This window comes from Pleurodeles waltl, chromosome 9 (genome assembly GCF_031143425.1).
Source record: "Pleurodeles waltl isolate 20211129_DDA chromosome 9, aPleWal1.hap1.20221129, whole genome shotgun sequence".
Taxonomy (NCBI): domain Eukaryota; kingdom Metazoa; phylum Chordata; class Amphibia; order Caudata; family Salamandridae; genus Pleurodeles; species Pleurodeles waltl.
In genome coordinates this window covers 402584265-402603389 of record NC_090448.1, presented here as the reverse complement: position 1 = coordinate 402603389, position 19125 = coordinate 402584265, and positions in this window count along the sequence as shown.

The window sequence follows — 19125 nt, the reverse complement described above, 5'->3', positions numbered from 1 at the left end:
TCGCTGTATGTTGGCGGCAGTCAGCATGGCGGTAAGCAGCACTTACCACCAATGTTATAATGAGGGCCATAATGTTTATGTTTTGCCTATAGACCACTTCTGTCTGATATTTTAGGGAATACCAATGCTTAAGTTGGGCTTTGGGCCGGCCCATTGCTTACAGTTGGTTGGCCTTTCTTGTCAATGTCACTGCTTCATCCTATTTGAATGCTTTCCTTGCTATTTTTGTTTGTCCCTCCCAGGGCACAAGCTCCTTTATCAAACTTTTCATTGTATTACTCTTCACTTTCAGGGAACTACTTTTTGCTTCTTTTGGTGCTCTGTGGGAGTGCGTGTGTTTCCACTTTATCCCTCATGTGCTGCTTCTCTCTTCCAATAGTGCACCCTATGCTGTTGTCTCCTCCTGACTGATTTATTTTTAATCCTACTCTCCTCTTGCACTGATGCCCCTTCACCCATTGATCCCCTGTATTTCTTCCCCCAATGTCGCTTTCTCACCACCCCCCAACATCTTGACCTCCTCTTCCCAACTTTTCACCCCCCACACTCGCTGCTCCCATTGGAGTACATCTTAACAAAAAAGTTTTTTGTGGTTTTTTTCAGTTTGGTTTGCTGGCCTGGCTTGCTGCTGTGTACTACCTAGGTTTACAATGCTTTTATTTTTATTTACTGCTCATTTCCCCATTTTGAACAGCATTGCCAAAGCCAGTAGGTCTGTCCTACATGAGAACTATTGGCTTTGGTGGGGTTGGGTGGAGTGGGGTGGAGTGGCCCTGTATCATTCCAAAGACTTGTGATATATAGATGCAATTATAATACAACTCATCCTATTGTTCTTCAAAACTATAATTTACCTCCACTCTCTCATCCAAAAACTGTTTCACTACTATGAACTCCCAAACAACTCTTTCCAAACTCTTCCCTCCTCTATCCATCCTTTATCCTAATCTTCCAAATAATCGTGCCTGCGACCGCAAAGTACGTACACAAATTATGAGACGTAGACCAGCCCGGCACAAACCCAGACTGGTCCGGTAGCACCAACTTCGGCAGCAGCGGCTGCAGCCGTGCCGCTATCTTCTTGGCCAATATTTTATTATCTATGTTAATCATAGAGAGCGGGCGATACGTGTCACAGCAATGTGGATACTTGCCAGGCTTGAGAATCGTGATAATCAGGCCATCACGGAGGGAGGCGGGGAGAACCCCAGTCTTCATAGCCTCTGCATAAACCTCCAAGAGTTAAGGAGCAAGAATATCAGAGCATTCCTTATAGAATGCAGGAGTCAGTCCATCCAAGCCGGGGGATTTATCTCCAGGCAGACTACGAATTGCCGATTTGACCTCCTCAACTGAGAAGGGAGCATCGAAATAAGATCTATGAGCATCATCAAACCAGAGTAAGCTAATCTCAGAGAAGTAATCCTGTGCCGCCTCGTCATCCAGCTCGGAAGGCACTGCCTACAGATCCGCAAAGAATTTGGTAAAAACCTGCATGACACCATCCGTCCCCACCACACGCTCACCCTGCGTACTATTTCGGTAATATAATTACTGGCCCAAGGCTTGCGTAACATTTTCGCCAGCATGCGCCCGGCCCTCTCACCCTCCCCATAGCGCCTTGCCCTGGCAAACTTCCCCAAAAAACAAATCTCCCGCAGGGAGGCCTCCTCGAACAGAGATACAGCACTCTGCAGAGCCGCAAACGTAGAACCAGACCAGTCTGCCACCAGGCGCACATCCAAGTCCACTATCTGCACCTCTAAATCAGCCAACTCCCGCCGCAGCGTTCGTAATACACCATGTTGTTTCGAGAGGCATACCCCACGAATGACCACCTTAAAAGCCTCCAATAATGTTCCGGACGAACTCACGGACCCACTATTCTCAGCAAAATAATGAGTAATGGCCTCGAGGACCTCTTCACGAAATGGCCCATCCTGAAGCGCCCCATGAGGCAGACGCCACGTATATGCATGCCCGTGCCCACCAGGCACCTCCAGCACTAGCTTGACCGGCGAGTGGTCCGATAAAGTACGCGCCATGTGACCACAAGTGTCACCTTATGTGTTCCCTGGGGTCCATCCCACCCAATAAGTTACACTTAGGAATTTGAGCTAGCAAGGAATAACAAAGTGCTTGGTGGCCTTCATATTGTTATTCGTGGGCTGATCTGCTACAATTAACCAGCAGCGAAAGCTAAATGTCCCTCATATCAATGTTATTTCACAGAAGGAAAAGTGTGGCCACAGAGGTCCATTGTTTGAGGTGTTTTTCGCTTGGAAAGACTTTTATAATGCCTGGTCTGAGATTTTATCGTATTTTATAATACCTGTCTCATTGGTCCTTAGATGTCCACTGATACGATGATTCAAGATAAAATGCATGTGTTCTATATTGCACTACTTTTCCAGCCATTACGTGCCTAGGCAGAGGGACCTAAGTCAAGAACAGAGCACCACTCTGGTTACTCGCAGACAACACACTTTCCACATTGGTCATACTGCAGTTCAACTCTCTTCCAACCATATACTTCCCATCCCACACTATATAGCATGCTGCCCAACCACTACGATGCTTCAGTACCTTGTCAGGGGTCTGACCCACTACCTGAAGGTAGTTACAGTACAATACAACACAATTGTTACAAAAAGCATATCAATAGAAATAATTGTTTTTAAAAAAATCAAGAAATTACTTATTTGTATTTTTAATTGAACATTTAACCTCCACTTTAAAAGTTGTTTCCCTACTCATGATCATTAATTTCATTTTGATAAGTTAACTGCCCAATATATTTACCTTCATGTAGCTATTAATGGACTCTGTGCTGTACAGTAAAGTTAAAAACAATACAGCTTCACTTCTGAAAAAGGTGCAACACCCAGACACAGGCAAGAATACATGCTGTGCCCATCTCTTCAGTCCTAAAGAAAATTGCCAAATGCATCTTGCAGGACACCCTTACCTTCTCATGGCCGAAAAAGTAATAATTTCAGTAACGCGTTAACAAAAACTGTACTAATACAATTTTAATTTGCCTTACCTCCTGCAACCCTGTACTTCCCATGCTGGCCTCGGATCTCATGGCAATTTTTACATTTATATTTCACTAAATGTATCTGTGTTTATCAAAATGTAGTTTGCTTTGGCAAAAACAGCTGCAACCTGTATATTTCTCCTTTTTTGTAGCCGATAAATGTACACTCATGCTTGGGTGCCTCATGGGATTTCACACACACACGTATCAATTTATGATACTTAAATTCGCCCTTATGAAAACATTACCACTGTTTTATAAGCATGTGCACCCCTGCTGCTGTTTAAGCTTCATTATGGAAACATGTCCTTTTTTAAGTCGAAGGCTGCCAGACAGCACAGATGTCTGGTTGCAAAAGACTTACTGGGGACATGTTGCTTGCTGACCTAAAAAGTAACACCGTCCATTGTTTTCCATTGGCTTTTTTGTTTTGTCATTTTTAAGTCTAGCGCGCAAGCGCTTGGACCTTTTGTAAGTATTGTGGGCTTTTAACCACGTCCATGTCACACTCATCACTTTCACTTGATCATTGGCTTGACTTTCTTGATGTAATTGGTAAATGCTTTACATTTGTCCCGCCTTGAGGCTATTTTTGTCACACCTTGCAGACTGCCCCTCTAACATGAATTATTGCACGATTGTCGATATACTTCAGCGTGGGTGAGCTATTTTTTTTCCCTTTGTCTCTATCCTTCATGTTGCATGGCGACTATGGCACTCACAGGCACAACGGCGTGAACTCGATCAATGCTATTGGAGCACTGGTCACATTGTTCAGAGTTACCTATTCAGAGTCATTTCTTGTGGCTCTCCCCTTAAAACACCTGAAATTGGTGAATGCTTTACGTAAAACAGAAAACCTCAAAGTGAAAGCTACAATATTTGCTGCACTCAGGAAAACTCAACCCATTATGCTTTGCAGGACATTACTTTTACAAAACCTTTTTGCTCATAACGTAGCCTGCGGTGGTCGCAGGACAATGGGACCACCACTAAAACGTTCACAACAATGTGCTTTTTCTGTCTACATCATCTTTGGTTCCCCACACCAGGTTCGTGGGGATCCTAAAATAATAACCTATCCCACCATTCAGGGTTTGCTTAAGTCTTTCATGGCTGGAGCCTTTTGTTTTACAGCTCAGAGTAGCTTGTGTTTTAAGGGCCTTGTTTGTAATATCATAGTTATAGGCCTGCTACTGCTGAATATATATAATGAACTATGCTCTCTAGGGGCTAAATATATGGTTGCACTGCATTATTTGTGGCATTTTCTTTTTGTGTGGTTGGGTCCTCCAGTTACTGGGCCATGTTTCTTACAAATACTATTTTCATTGTGGTGTTCTCTAGGGGCTGTTCTAAGCATTACAGCCATCTCAACATATTAGAATATTTGTGGCATGGAAACTTGTCCCATTATGCTTTGCAGGGCATTACTTTTAGAATTGTTTTTGCTCATGTCTCAACCTGTGGTGGTCCTAGGACAATGGGACCACCTTCAAAACCTTGACCACAATGTGCTCTTTCTGTCTACATCATCTCTGGATCCCCACACTAAGTTAGTGGGGACCCCAAAATAATAACCTCTGCCACCATTCATTATGGCTGCAACTTTTGTTTCACAGCTAGGAGAAGTTATGTTTTACGGGCCTTGTTTGCAATATCATTGCAATAGTCTTGCTAGCCTTGAAAATGTGTAATGTATTATGCCCTGTAAGGATTAAATATATGGTTAATCTGTTTGGTGTGGGTGTTGGCCACTGGCCAATGCCCACACTACCTCCGTGGTGCAGGTCATGACTAGTGGCTGACACCAGGGAAGGGGGTTAAAAAATCGCACCCGAGGATTTTTTTTTTTTAACCCTGGGAAACCCGGAAGATCTTCTGTGTCTCCTTGGCACCCCCACCAAGCCCTATATATTTTCCACCAGTTCACCAGTTGTCTTGCAGTTGCAGCTTGCGTCTTCAAAGCAATGCACATACTTCAACTGACGCGTTTCAACTGTGGCTTTTAGGCAGCAATAAAAAAGTCAAGTAAGTCTTGTGATTATGTTTGTGCTACAAAAGGATCAGACTTTTGTCTAGTGGCAGTTTTGGTGCCATAAAGAAGTGCAGAAGGTTTATATGCCTACTGCAAAGAGCAAATCTGTATTTTATGAAAATAGCTGAGTACATTATAAAGTCAACCATTAACTGCGCTTTTAATACAAATGAAATGTATGTGCGGGGCGGCTATGGAGAGATGAAGGGCACTTTTGCTGGGTGGTAGTGAGGGAATCCGAGGAGGAGGACATGGGAGTGTGAGCACCAATAATGATTGTTGGACTGGGCGCTAGAGGTGCTAAAGACTGTGATGATTGGTATGTGACAAGGTGTTTTTTGAGTGTCTTGAAAGAACGTGCTGATTGAGGGAACAAGCGCAGGTAAGGTGACCTCTACTGTTGCAGGTATCACACACACACTAGCAATTTTGTGACTGTCTACGTAGGCTAGTGTTTTAGAGCTACAGTTTAGCCAGTAGCAGAGATGGCATCTCGTTGGATGACTGCTGCTCACGCCCTCATTCGGGTTATAGAGGACAGCTCTGACAAAGGATCAGAGACTGAGACAGCAGATACTGAGACAGCATCTGAGGGATAGGACAATGGAGCAGACTCTGGGAGTGACTTTTCAGTTGGAGGAGCCCCATTCAATAAATTCTCTTCCAGTAATTATGATGGAGGTGATGAGGACAGTCCTGCTGTCCCTTCGCAAGCACAGTCTGTGCAAGGGACAATAGCTGGTTAGCCCAACGCAGAGAGCAGGTGAATGCGACGGCAAGTGTCGAGACAGGGCCACCCACCTGAAAAGCAGGGTGTCTGCAGGGGCAATGGTATGCCCCGACCTCCTGGAACACCTCTCGGCACTTCCTGGTGGACACAGAAACCCCGGCAGGTGTCCCAAAAGGAAAGGGGGAGTGGAGGAGAAAGAGAGAAAACACTGCCACGTCTTGCTGGTCCAGCTAGGCACCCTGTATTTTCTGGGGGCAGGTTGTTGTTGACAGAGTGATAGTAGAGTTAGTGCACTCAACTTCCTTGAAACTGAATCTCTCTTTCTGATATGGGCACGGGAGTGGTAGAAGTACACCGGGATGCTCCAGCACTTTTCTTGGATAATAATAACTGTTGGCACAATTACTAACACTGCATTACCAAAAGCCTAAACTGAGCATAACAATAAGTACTGTGGCACTAGGGCTGGCTTCACAGAGATTCACTGTTGCACACTACAATTAGAACTGTGGTTGCACTTATCATGCACAAGAAAGAAAAACAAGGGTATTAATTATATCACATATAACTTTTCTGCATGCATAGGGTTAAACTAAAAGGAACAAAAACAATCCAAGAAATACAACTGTCCACTCTGGGTTTAAACAGTTAGAGTGGCACAGTTTGGTTTGGTTTCACTGTGTGTGTGAAAAACCCTTCAAAAGCAAATTCTTCAAACCTGAAACACAGGCATGAATGACACAATTTAAATCCAAGAGTTATGCTATTAGAGAAACAAAAGTCACGTAAATGCTCTTTTAAAATTGCACTGTCACTTTTTGTAGTACTTGAGCTCAAGCAGATTTCCTGAAGCACATTTAGGCAAGTAACTACAATAATAATGTAGAATGTTCAGAAATGCATTTGTCTCTTCAAGATAAGCACTCTGCCAAAATACGAGGTCTGAAATACACCAGCTGTTCTAGGAAAGGGTGGCGCTCAAAGAACAAACTCCCTGGAGAATACTAGTCACTTAGCTGCAGTCTTTTCCGGAGTGCTGGAGGAATGCCTGGTGTCAGCTGGTACATGAACGAAGAAAAGAATTGCCTCAAAAGTCCTGAATACGAGGATGACAGCAGGGGCTGGGCTGCCAAATAAGATGCTGAGATCAGGAAGCGAAACAAAGCCAAGCAGTGAGGCATGCTTCATTCTGCTATTTATAGCCAATCAGGAAAGCAGTTGAGTTTCCACATGAGTCACCACACCCAATTAGAAGCACATGTCTACACCACACCGAATTAGAAGCACATGTCTACACCTGCTCACATTAGCAAACAAGCATTGGTAAAACAAGCATTGATAAAACCAATTGTGTAACACTGCACATTATGGCGGTCATTACAACATTGGCGGTAAAAGCCGCTTACCGCCGTGCAGAAGACCGCCAACACACCGCCGCGGCCGCGGAATTCCACCACAGCTATTATGACCCACATCTCAGAATCCGCCAAAAGTCAGACACCCACACAAGTCCGCCACACCAAAGGTCAGTGATAAACTGGCGAAAACAAAACCGACACCGTCATGCCAACAGTAATACGCCCACACTATCACGACACACAAATCCACACGTCGATCTTTCAACCGCGGTATTCCATTGGCAGTACACACCGCCGCGCTCAAAATACACACACGTTTACAAAACACAGCCACATTAGACAATTCAAAATACACACACCTGATACACATACACACACCACTCCCACACACCCAATACAATATAAAACATACACCCACATCACCCACAAACCCCTCCGACCAAAAATTCAGAAAGAAGGCCAGAGAGAGATAGCACCAGCAAGAACAACAGACTCCACAGGCACACAACACCATCAACCACACAACTTCCACGCACCTCACACAACACACCACTACACATCAACACACTTATCACCACACACTCCACCCCACACATCACCTACACCACCCCATGGCACAGCAAAGATACCCCTGGTTCTCGGAGGAGGAGCTCAGGGTCATGGTGGAGGAAATCGTCCGGGTAGAGCCACAGCTATTCGGATCACAGGTGCAGCACACCTCAATTGCAAGGAAGATGGAGCTATGGTGAAGAATAATGGACGGGGTCAACGCATTGGGACAACACCCAAGAAATCGGGAGGACATCAGGAAGAGGTGGAACGACCTACGGGGGAAGGTGCGTTCCGTGGTCTTAAGACACCACCTGGCGGTTCAGCGGACTGGCGACGGACCCCCACCTCCTCCCCCACAACTAACAAAATGAGAGGAGCAGGTCTTGGCGATTCTGCATCCTGAGGGCCTCGCAGGAGTAGGTGGAGGAATGGACTCTGGTAAGACAAAGCTTTACTATTACATCCCCCACCCTACCTGCATGCTATCACATACCCCCACCCTCACCCTCACCCCCAGCACCCCAACACCTCACATATGTCCCAACATCACAAACCACACATCCCAACACCAAGCCCTGCATGCAACAACAAAGCATGGACACCCATCACCAAAGCATGCCCACTGCACATACCCATACTCCCCCCTAAACCATCATCGCACAAGCTCCCACACAGGAATGCTAGCACTGGGGTACACAGTCACCCACCCATTGCACACCATTACACACACAGAATTAACAAACATCCTTTTATACCCCTGCAGGACCCCTACCCAATGTCACCGGACAGGAGGGTCCACACATGTCCACACCACCAACAGAAGAGGCCCACAGTGATGACAGCACCTCTGTCCTACTGGATCTAGATGACCAGCCCGGACCATCGGGGACCTCGGGACAGTCGGTTCCCCTCACCCAGTCACAGGCCACCACAGACCTTCCCCCCTCTGGAAACACCAGCATAGCACTCACCCAGCAGGCCCATACCTCCGTCCCCAGGACACGTCAATCAGCTGTGTGTCCACCACTACAGGGAACCCAGGATAACCCACCACCCCAACAACAACAGGGACCTGGGGGCAGTGGTAGTGGGCACACGGTCCAGGGGACGGAGGCCCAGGAACACAGGGGAACTGGGAGGGCTGCTGTGCGACGGGGCGGACAGGCCAAGGGAACCCACTCTCCACGAGGCCCTCTCCTCCATCATGGGAGCATACCACCACTCCCAAGAGACGATGGCAACGGTACTGGCCAAGTTTCAGGAGACCTAGCGCAGGCAGGAGGAACAGTATATGGGCTTCAGGAAGGAACTCAGAACCATCAGCTCCACCCTGGGCACCATTGTAGGGGTGCTGAAGGAAGTACTCAACACCAGGAGGGACACTGTGGCACTACAAGGGGCCCCTGACACTAGCATGGACGATGAACTGCCCACCACCTCCGCCGGCGCTAGTGGACAGGACGCCCCGCCACAGGACCACCACACCAGCACCCCACCCCCTGCAGACGGAGAACCACCCCGCAAACGGTCCCTGAGATCCAGGACAAAGACAGAGCACGATGCCAAGACCCCGCCAAGAAATTAGACCACCCTGATTGTCATCCTACTGTCCCACTTTGTCATCCTGTCCATAATTAAACTGCCCCAGCTCCACTTCCTATGCCCATATGGGCAATGCACCTGTGAGACTAATAGACTGGACTCTGCCAAGGACACTCCTCCGCCATCACCCCTCACCATTTCACTACCCCCTCCAATATTGAGCATTTAAATAAACACACCTAAAGCACAAAATGATCTGGAGTCTGTCTGTGAATTCGCAATAGTGTATTAGCAATTACAGTGCTAAAATGTTTTTTTAAATAGTAATGTCAACATACCTATGTCACACAGCTCTAGTCCATGAGGAATCTAAGCATATGTCACACAGTGGGACCCACATCTGTGAAATCGTAAGGGAAAGTGACAACTCAGTGACCATACACTGGGTGAAAATGACAGACAGGAGAGAGGTAGTAGTGTCAAAGTACATGTAGTAGGCAGGTTTGTATTCCTACCTGTGTCTCACTGGAAATATTGCAGGATCACTGAGTCCCTGTTCTGCATGTCTTCTTCCTCTGCTTCCTCCTCATCACTGTCCACAGGCTCCACAGCTGCAACAACACCGCCATCTGGACCATCCTCCTGCAGAAAAGGCACCTGGCGTCGCAAAGCCAAGTTGTGAAGCATACAGCAGGCCACGATGATCTGGCACACCTTCTTTGGTGAGTAGAATAGGGATCCACCTGTCATATGGAGGCACCTGAACCTGGCCTTCAGGAGGCCGAAGGTCCGCTCGATCACCCTCCTAGTTCGCCCATGGGCCTCATTGTAGCGTTCCTCTGCCCTTGACCTGGGATTCCTCACTGGAGTCAGTAGCCATGACAGGTTGTGGTAACCAGAGTCACCTGCAAATGGCGAGGGGCAACTGTTAGACACACACTAACCTGGAGGGATAACCCCAGACCCAGACAACCATTCCCACTGACTAGCTTCCAGGTGCTCACCTAATAGCCACACACGGTGCCTCTGGAGTTGACCCATCACATAAGGGATGCTGCTATTCCACAGGATGTAGGCGTCATGCACTGAGCCAGGGAACATGGCATTCACATGGGAGATGTACTGGTCTGCCAAACATACCATCTGTACATTCATCGAATGATAACTCTTCCGGTTTCTGTACACATGTTCACTCCTGTGTGGGGGGACCAAAGCCACATGGGTCCCATCAATGGCACCTATGATGTTGGGGATGTGTCCCAGGGCATAGAAATCACCTTTCACTGTAGGGAAATCCTCCACCTGAGGGAAAACGATGTAGCTGCGCATGTGTTTCAGAAGGGCAGACAACACTTGAGGGGGGATTCCTGTGGGATGGCGGATTGCTGACATCAGGTCTGGCTCCAACTGGGTACACAGTTCCTGGATTGTGGCACGGTCAAGCCTGTAGGTGATTATTAAATGTCGCTCCTCCATTGTCGACAGGTCCACCAACGGTCGGTACACCGGAGGATGCCGCCATCTCCTCACATGTCCCAGCGGACGGTGCCTATGAAGGACAACAGCGAGCACAGAGTCAAACAACTCAGATGTACGTACCCACAGTTTACCCAGAACATCAATCATACACAAAAGGTGGCCTGTATGTGTGTTGAGTCTAGGCCTAGGTATGTGTGACGCAGTTGAAAATTAAGCCATGTGGGCCCCTGTAATGGCGGCTGCCTGACCTCTAAAGTGGGACAATGGGATGTGAGGTAACTGCGCTGGCGTTGTACACCGTCGCGGTAGGCGGTCGAAGACCGCGGCGCAATGCTGCATTGGTTAACATTGGACCCTATGGGTCCCAGGAGCCAATGACGATGTACGCCGGCGGTGACGGTACGCACCGCCGCGGACGTGACCGCCATTTTCTATCTGTTCAATCACTCGATACCTGATCTTCGACAGGAGAGGACCTACACTGCAAGTGCTGCTCTGACCTCGGTCTGGAAGATACAATGGCTTGTGCGTCTGGGGAAAGGGCCCCTGCCTTCACATCGGAGGAGTTGGAGAAGCTCGTGGATGGGGTCCTCCCCCAGTACACGCTACTCTACGGTCCTCCAGACAAACAGCTAAGTACACTGGGAGCATGTTGTATGGGCTATGTCTGTTTGGAGAGGGCTGGATGTAAGAAGGAAGGGGGCAGAGTGCTGCATGCATGAAAGACAGTGAATGCATGTGCCACATGGCAAGGGTAGGGATGGGGGCCAATCACTTTGACAGTGCAGTTGGTAATTACTTCTCTTCTTCCCTTGTACATTTCATGTAGGTCAGCGCCCACCAGAAGAAAGATATTTGGTGTGCCATCGCCAAGGACGTCCGGACCCTGGGGGTCTACCACAGACGGAGCACCCACTGCCGGAAAAGATGGGAGGACATTCGCCGCTTGAGCAAGAAGACGGCAGAGGCTCAGCTGGAGATGGCCTCCCAACGTGGGAGGGGTGCCCGTCGCACCATGACCCGCCTGATGTTCAGGATCCTGGCGGTGGCCTACCCAGAGTTGGATGGGCACTTGAGGGCATCACAGCAGACACAAGGGGGTGAGTACACTCTCATTCTGCTGACTTTGCGCGCAGTGGAGGTGTCTGGGTGGGGGAGGAGGGCTGTGGGTTTCCCTAGGACAGGGCGAGTTCCGTAGGCAAGGCCCCTCCATAAGGCACGCCATGTGGCACCCCAGCCCACCTCTGTAGAGTGCCAAGTACAGCTAGTCATGCCCCTGTGTCATCTATATGTGCAGATGTCGTCCATAGCCTTGTAGGCCATTTCCCAGGAATTGAACATTGGAGCCCAAGAGCGTGGCGTAGTGCAGGGGGCTTCTGTGTCTGTCGTGTCCGCCAACGGTAGCGGTAATCCATGCACTCAACATGTCTTTCTTCTGTCGCCCCCCCCCTTTTTGTGGTCTCCCTGTTCTTGTGTGCATTAGCATCATCAGGCGGAGGAGCAGTGGCACCGGAGCACGAGGGAGCTGCATCCCACATGGCCCTGGAAGGCGAGACTACGGACTCGGAATTCACCAGTGGGACGGAGGGCGAGGGGAGCTCCACGGCAGGGACAGGAGCTGACACCAGCGACACGGACTCGTCCTCTGATGGGAGCTCCCTTGTGGTGGTGGCAACATCTGTGCCCCCCGCATCTACAGGTACAGCCGCCACCCCCCCTACCAGCACCGCCCTCCCAGCAGCCCCTCAGCCTTCGCCCCGTGCCCGCTCACTCAGGAGGGTGGCACCACCTTCGCCCCAGGCACCTCAGGCCCTGCCCCAGTCACCCCTGCTGCCCTCAGTGAGGAGGCCATTGACCTCCTCAGGTCCCTCACTGTTGGGCAGTCTACCATTTTGAATGCCATCCAGGGTGTAGAAAGGCAGTTGCAACAAACTAATGCATTCCTGGAGGGCATTCATTCTGGTCAGGCAGCCCTTCACCGAGCTTTTCAAACTCTGGCCTCAGCACTGATGGCAGCAATTGTCCCCGTCTCTAGCCTCCCCCCTCCAACTTCCTCCACCCAGACCCAATCCCCTGTACCTCTGCCTATCCCAAGCACACCATCAGACCAGCCTGCACACACCTCAACTCACAAGGGAAGCTCAGGCAAACATAAGCACCACACATCCCACAGGCACTCACGCAAGCAACACACACATGCAGACACACCAACATCCACTGCCTCCACTGTGTCCCCCTCCTCGTCGTCTCCCTCCTCCCTCCCAGTCTCGTCTACACTCACACCTGCATGCACTACCTCTACAGCTACTACGTCCCTCACCAGCACACCCACCAGCACACGTCGCTCACGTGCAGTCACCACCCCCACTACCATTCACACGTCCCCTGTGTCCTCTCCCAGTGTGTCTGCGACGCGCCCTCCAAAGATACACAAACGCAGGAACACACCCACCCAACAGCCATCCACCTCACAACAGCCTCCAGCGCATGCACCTTCACCCAAAGTCACCAAAGGAACTCCTCTTACTACCACCACCTCTTCCTCCAATCCCAAACCCCCTCCAGCTACCCGTCCCAGTGTGTCCCAAAAACTTTTCCTGTCCAGCCTTGACCTTTTTCCTACACCTCCCCCACCCCGTCCATCTCATAGGTCCTGAAGTAGCACCTCAGCCAAAACATCTCCGGCACCAGTGGTGCCTGTACTCACCGGTATGTGTAGTGCACCGGCCACCAGGACAGCCAGTGTGGCACGGAGCCACAGCACAGACAGTCCCCCACCTGTGAAGCATCAGAAGTTGGCCAGTGCCCAGCGGGAGAGGGGAAGACTCCTGCCACCAAAGCCACTCCCAGAGGTCCCGGTGGGAGTCAGCTGTGACACCTTCCAAGGTGGGGAGGGGCCACAAGAAACCCGGAAAGTCTGGGAAGAGCAGCACAGCGGAGAAGACCGCCATCATCCCCGCTGCCCCGGAGGCCACCACCAGCCCCAGCCCAGCTGCCCAGGAGGCCACCACCAGCCCCAGCCCAGCTGCCCAGGAGGCCACCTCCAGCACCAGCCCAGCTGCCCAGGAGGCCACCGCCAGCAAAAGCCCCATTGGGCCATGAAGGACCGCCAGCAAAAGCCCCGTTGGGCCATGAAGGACTGCCAGCAAAAGCCCCATTGGGCCATGAAGGACCGCAAGCAAAAGCCCCATTGGGCCATGAAGGACCGCCAACTCAAGCACCGCTGAACAGGGCACCGCCAACTCAAGCACCGCTGAACAGGGCACCGCCAACTCAAACACCGCTAGCCCATGATCAGCAGGGGAACTGACGCAACTGGGTCCGTCACGGGGGGAGTGATGCACTCTGGGCACCAGTCCCCCTCCAGAACCAGTGGAGAGATCCATCCACTACCTCTGTCCTTCACAGGATAAAGCACTCTGGGCACCAGTCCCCCTCCAGAACCAGTGGCGAGATCCATCCACTACCTCTGTCCTTCACAGGATAAAGCACTCTGGGCACCAGTCCCCCTCCAGAACCAGTGGAGAGATCCATCCACTATCTCTGTCCTTCACAGGATGAAGCACTCTGGGCACCATGCCCCCTCCAGAACCAGTGGAGACTGTTATCCACTTGAGAGACTGTGGCTTTGCACTCCCCAGGATTGAACAGTGGACAAACCACCCACTGTAGAGACTTGAGAGACTGTGGTTTTGCACTCCCCAGGATTGAACAGTGGGCAAACCACCCACTGTAGAGACTTGAGAGACTGTGGCTTTGCACTCCCCAGGATTGAACAGTGGGCATGTGGCCCCCTCGTGGATTTGGCGTCGTGCACTCAAGCGGCTGAGGTGCCCCCCCTTTCCCTCCCCCTGAGGTGCCTGTTTTCTTGGTATCTGATGCCCCTGCAGTGTTCTCTCCATCATGGTCGGGGATCTTGTGTGGGCCTCGCCCATACCGTGTGGTCCCAGTGTTCCACGGACTTTCTTTGTGCAGTACCTGGACTACTATGCCTGGTATTTATTTTGTACATGGTGTATATAAAAATGTTTCTGCCTACTTGTTTTTAATATATTCCGATGGTTATACTAATTTTCTTTGGTCTTTGCATTCTTCTGGGGGGGTGTAACTGTGATGTATTGATATGCATTAGTGTGTGTGTTGTAGTGGGTGAGAGGGGAATAGGGGTGGGGGTGTTGCGTGTGTGTGTCCCTATTTTTTGCCTCCCCCTCCCCTGTGTCGTAGGTGCAGTACTCACTGTGGTCTTCGCCGCCGGCGTTCGTGCTCCTGGTAGAGGAGCAGGAAGACTATTGCAGGTAGGATTTGGAGTTCCGGTTCCATGGTGTCCTCGTTCCTCGTGGAGTGTGTAGAGGTGAGCGTTTTCCCTTTGAAATTCCTGTTTCCGCTGTGTTTTTATCTGCGGTGAATCCACCCCGGAGAAGGTGGCGGATTGGCCTGTCATAATAGTGTGGGCGATACATTGTTTCCCGCCTGTGTGTTGACGGTGACCGCCGCGCTGTTTGTTTGTACCGCCGTGGCGGTCGGAGTGTTAAAGTGGCTGTCTTTGTTGGCGGTTTCCGCCACGGTCGTAATTGCAATTTTTTTACCGCCGGCCTGTTGGCGGTCTTACCGCCGCTTTAACACCGTCCGCCAGGGTTGTAATGACCACCTATGTTTACTTAGAAACATGAAGGTTTAACCAAGAACAGAGATATGATTTAACCCTAATCCCTGGGGATGCTGACAGATAACGCAGGAGGCACCTTGAGGATTGCTGACAGTCCTCCCCACCAGGACCCTCTCAAAGGGCATGGCTTGGAAGGGTGCAAGAGATGGAATTTTTTTGTAAGACATGGAGCATGAACTATGGACACGAGTTCCCAGGAATTGTCCTCAGTCCCATAGCCTTTCCAAGCCAATAAATAGTGTAGAACACCACGGACACGCCTGGAGTCAAGAATTTTGGCATCTTCAAATTCCCATTGCCCGTGTACTTTTACTGGGGAAAGTGGTGGGGCATCGCGGGTATCAGGGGAATAGGGACGGAGTAACGACACATGAAACACGGGGTGTACCTTTAAATCGTCTGGCAATGTCAGTTATACTACCACAAGATTGATGATTTTGGCAATAGGAAACGGGCCTAGAAATCGGGGGTTTAGTTTTCTGGATCCTGCACGATGGAGATTTTTTGATGAGAGCCACACCTGATCTCCTATCTGATAAGAGGGAGCAGGTCTCCTTCTTTTGTCTGCTTGTTTTTTTACTTGAGCTTGGTAGAGTTTTAAATGGTGTTGCACTTGTTTTTGAATCTCCTGTAACTCTTTATGGTGTTTCTGTACTGATGGGACTCTTGTGGATGGTTGGGACCAAGTTTTCTTGGGTGCAGACCAAACAAACAGTAAAATGGGGATACTCCCATAGCCATGTGGACACTGTTGTTATATACAAATTCAACAAGAGGTAAAGTCTTATCCCACTCAGTAGACCATGTGTCAATGTAACATCTCAGGATTTGCTCTAGTGATTGGTTGGCACGGTCCATCTGCCCAGCCGTTTGTGGATGATATGCAGAGGACAAGCGGACGTCCATACCGACAGAGGAACAGAAGCTACCCCAAAACCGTGATATAAATTGGGGACCACAATCGGAAACAATTGTGGTGGGCAACCCATGAAGCATTACAATGTGTTGGACAAACAAATCAGAGAGCTTGGAAGCCGTAGGGAGGCATTTTAATGGAACAAAATGAGCCATTTTAGTTAGGTAATCTACAACCACCCATTTGACAGTGTGTCCATTGGAACCTGGGAGATCAGAAATAAAATCCATACTTATGGTATGCCATGGGGCCACCGGAATTGGCATGGGAAGTAACAATCCTGTGGCTGGAGTATGTGGGGTTTTAGCCCGAACACAGGTGGAACAAGTCTGGACGTAGCTTCTGACATCCTGCCCAAGTGGGGGCCACCAAAACCATCTTTGACAGAGATCTAACATTTTTTACTCACCGAGGTGACCTACGAGTACAGAATCATGTCCCCAATGTAACACTGTATCCCGTAATTCTTTTGTAGGGACGTACAACTGATCAGCATGGTATAGTAAACCCTCTTTTTCATACACATCAGTTGAACAGGGAACCTTGTGTTGGGCTACCCGTATTTTCTCAAGGAACTCTTGGGAAGTGCACACAGCCACGATTCTTTCTGGGGGTATAATGCTTCTGACCTGTTCTAGCGCAACATCAGAGGAGAAACCCATCCTAGACAACATGTCTGCCTTTTGTTGTGTAGTACCGGGCCAATAGGTGATTACGAAGTCAAACTCGTTAAAGAATAGAAGCAAGTGTAATTGACAAGGTGTCAGGGCCTTGGTCGCTTGAAAAAAATGTAAATTACTGTGATCTGTGTAAATAGTTACGGTGTGTCTAGCTCCTAGTAGGTGGTGATGCCATTCCTGGAAGGCAAGCTTGATGGCCAGAGGTTCCCGCTCTGCCACCGTGTAATTTTGCTCTGCGGGTAGCAAGTTGTTTGAGAAGTAAGCTACTGGATGGAAATGCCCAGACTCAGTATCTCATTGGGACAAGACACCAACCACAGCCATTTGGGAAGCGTCTGCTTCCACGAAAAATGGCTGAGCCGGGTCGGGATGATGGAGAATGGGTGCTTCAGTGAATGTGTTTTTAAGATGTTGGAAGGCTTTCTCAGCTTCTGCATCCCAGAGGAACTTAACCCCCTTTCGTAGGAGACAAGTTATGGGAGATACCATGGTAGAAAAGTGGGGTATAAATCTCTGATAAAAATTTGTGAAGCCCAAAATCTGATGCACTTCCTTGATGGATCTTGGGGCTACCCAATCCAGGATGGCCTGTACCTTGGACCTATCCATGGAAGTTCCATCAGGAGTGATCACATATCCCAGGAATTCTACAGTTGTAGCATGAAAAACACATTTTCCAGCTTGGCAAAGAGATGATGCTCACAAAGCCATTGTAAAACCGCTCTGACATGCCCTATATGTTCCTCTGTGGAAGATGAATAGATCAAAATGTCGTCTATGTAAACCACTACCAGATATCCAGAAACTCCTGCAGCACTTCATTGATGAAAAATTGAAACGCTGCAGGAGCGTAACACAACCCGAAGGGCATCACTATGTACTCGAAGAGTCCGAATTTAGTTCAGAATGCCGTCTTCCACTCATCCCCCTTCATCACTCGGATCAAGTGGTAGGTGCCCCGGAGGTCGAGTTTAGTATAAATGGTCGACTGACGTACCTGATCTAAAAGTACCAGGATCAACGGAAGTGGATACCGATTTTTTTACGGTCACTTTGTTCACTGCGTGATAATCTATACAGGCATGCAGCTCGCGATTCTTCTTGGGCACGAAGAACAAAGACAACGATACTGGTGACATTGAATGATGAATGAAACCCTTAGCCCATAGATCATCCAGGTAGTCTTGCAGGTATCGATTCTCAGGCTCAGAAAGAGCATACTTCCTACTACATGGTAGGGTTGCCCCTGGAATCAAGCCTATACGATAATCGCATGACCTATGTGGCGGCAGCTGGGTGTCCTTCTGTTCACTAAAGACATCATGGAAGTCTTTATACGGTACAGGAATGCCCAATGTGTCGTCCGGCTTGATAGCCGTATTATGTGTGGACCCACAATGCAAGGGTGTCAATAGTAATGGTTTGTCTTGATAACAGGAGTGCCAGCAATGTTTAGAGTCTAATGTCACTGTCCTTGCTGCCCAGTCAATTTTGGGGTTGTGTAACTGAAGCCAGGGTATCCCCAAAATGGCTCCAAATACTGGGGTATCTATGTGGTCAAACTGAATTTGTTCTGTATGGTTGTTTGCACAAAGCATGGACAAGATTGTTGTTTGATAAACGATAAGCCCGGAGGACAATTCTGAGCCATCCACGGCTCTGACTGGTTCAGGGACGTCTTTTCTGACAGTCGTAATATTTAGGGTTGTAGCTAAACCCAAGTCTAAAACGTTTCCGGTAGCCCCAGAGTCAAGCAATATGGGAATGGCCTTACGAATCTGAGGGGACAACATTAACGTCACAATAAGAGTTAGATGTCGAGGTACTGGACTGGTGGTATTAGCCAGAAGATGTGAGACCATATTGAAAGAAGTGCTCGATAAAATGGTCTCAGAAGTTATCGAGCCAGTTAGTTTTCCACCTGGTCAGGAAGAGAGGATTCAGGCCCTGTTACCGCTCCGATGGCTTTCTTTGGAGCAGTAGGCTTGTTAGGACATTCCCGAGCAAAATGCCCTGCCTTTCTGCAGTATAAACACAGTTTCAATTTTTTCCTACGTTCTTTCTCTTCCTTAGATAGTGGGCCCCGCACACTGCCAATTTGCATGGGCTCCGGTGTATCATGAG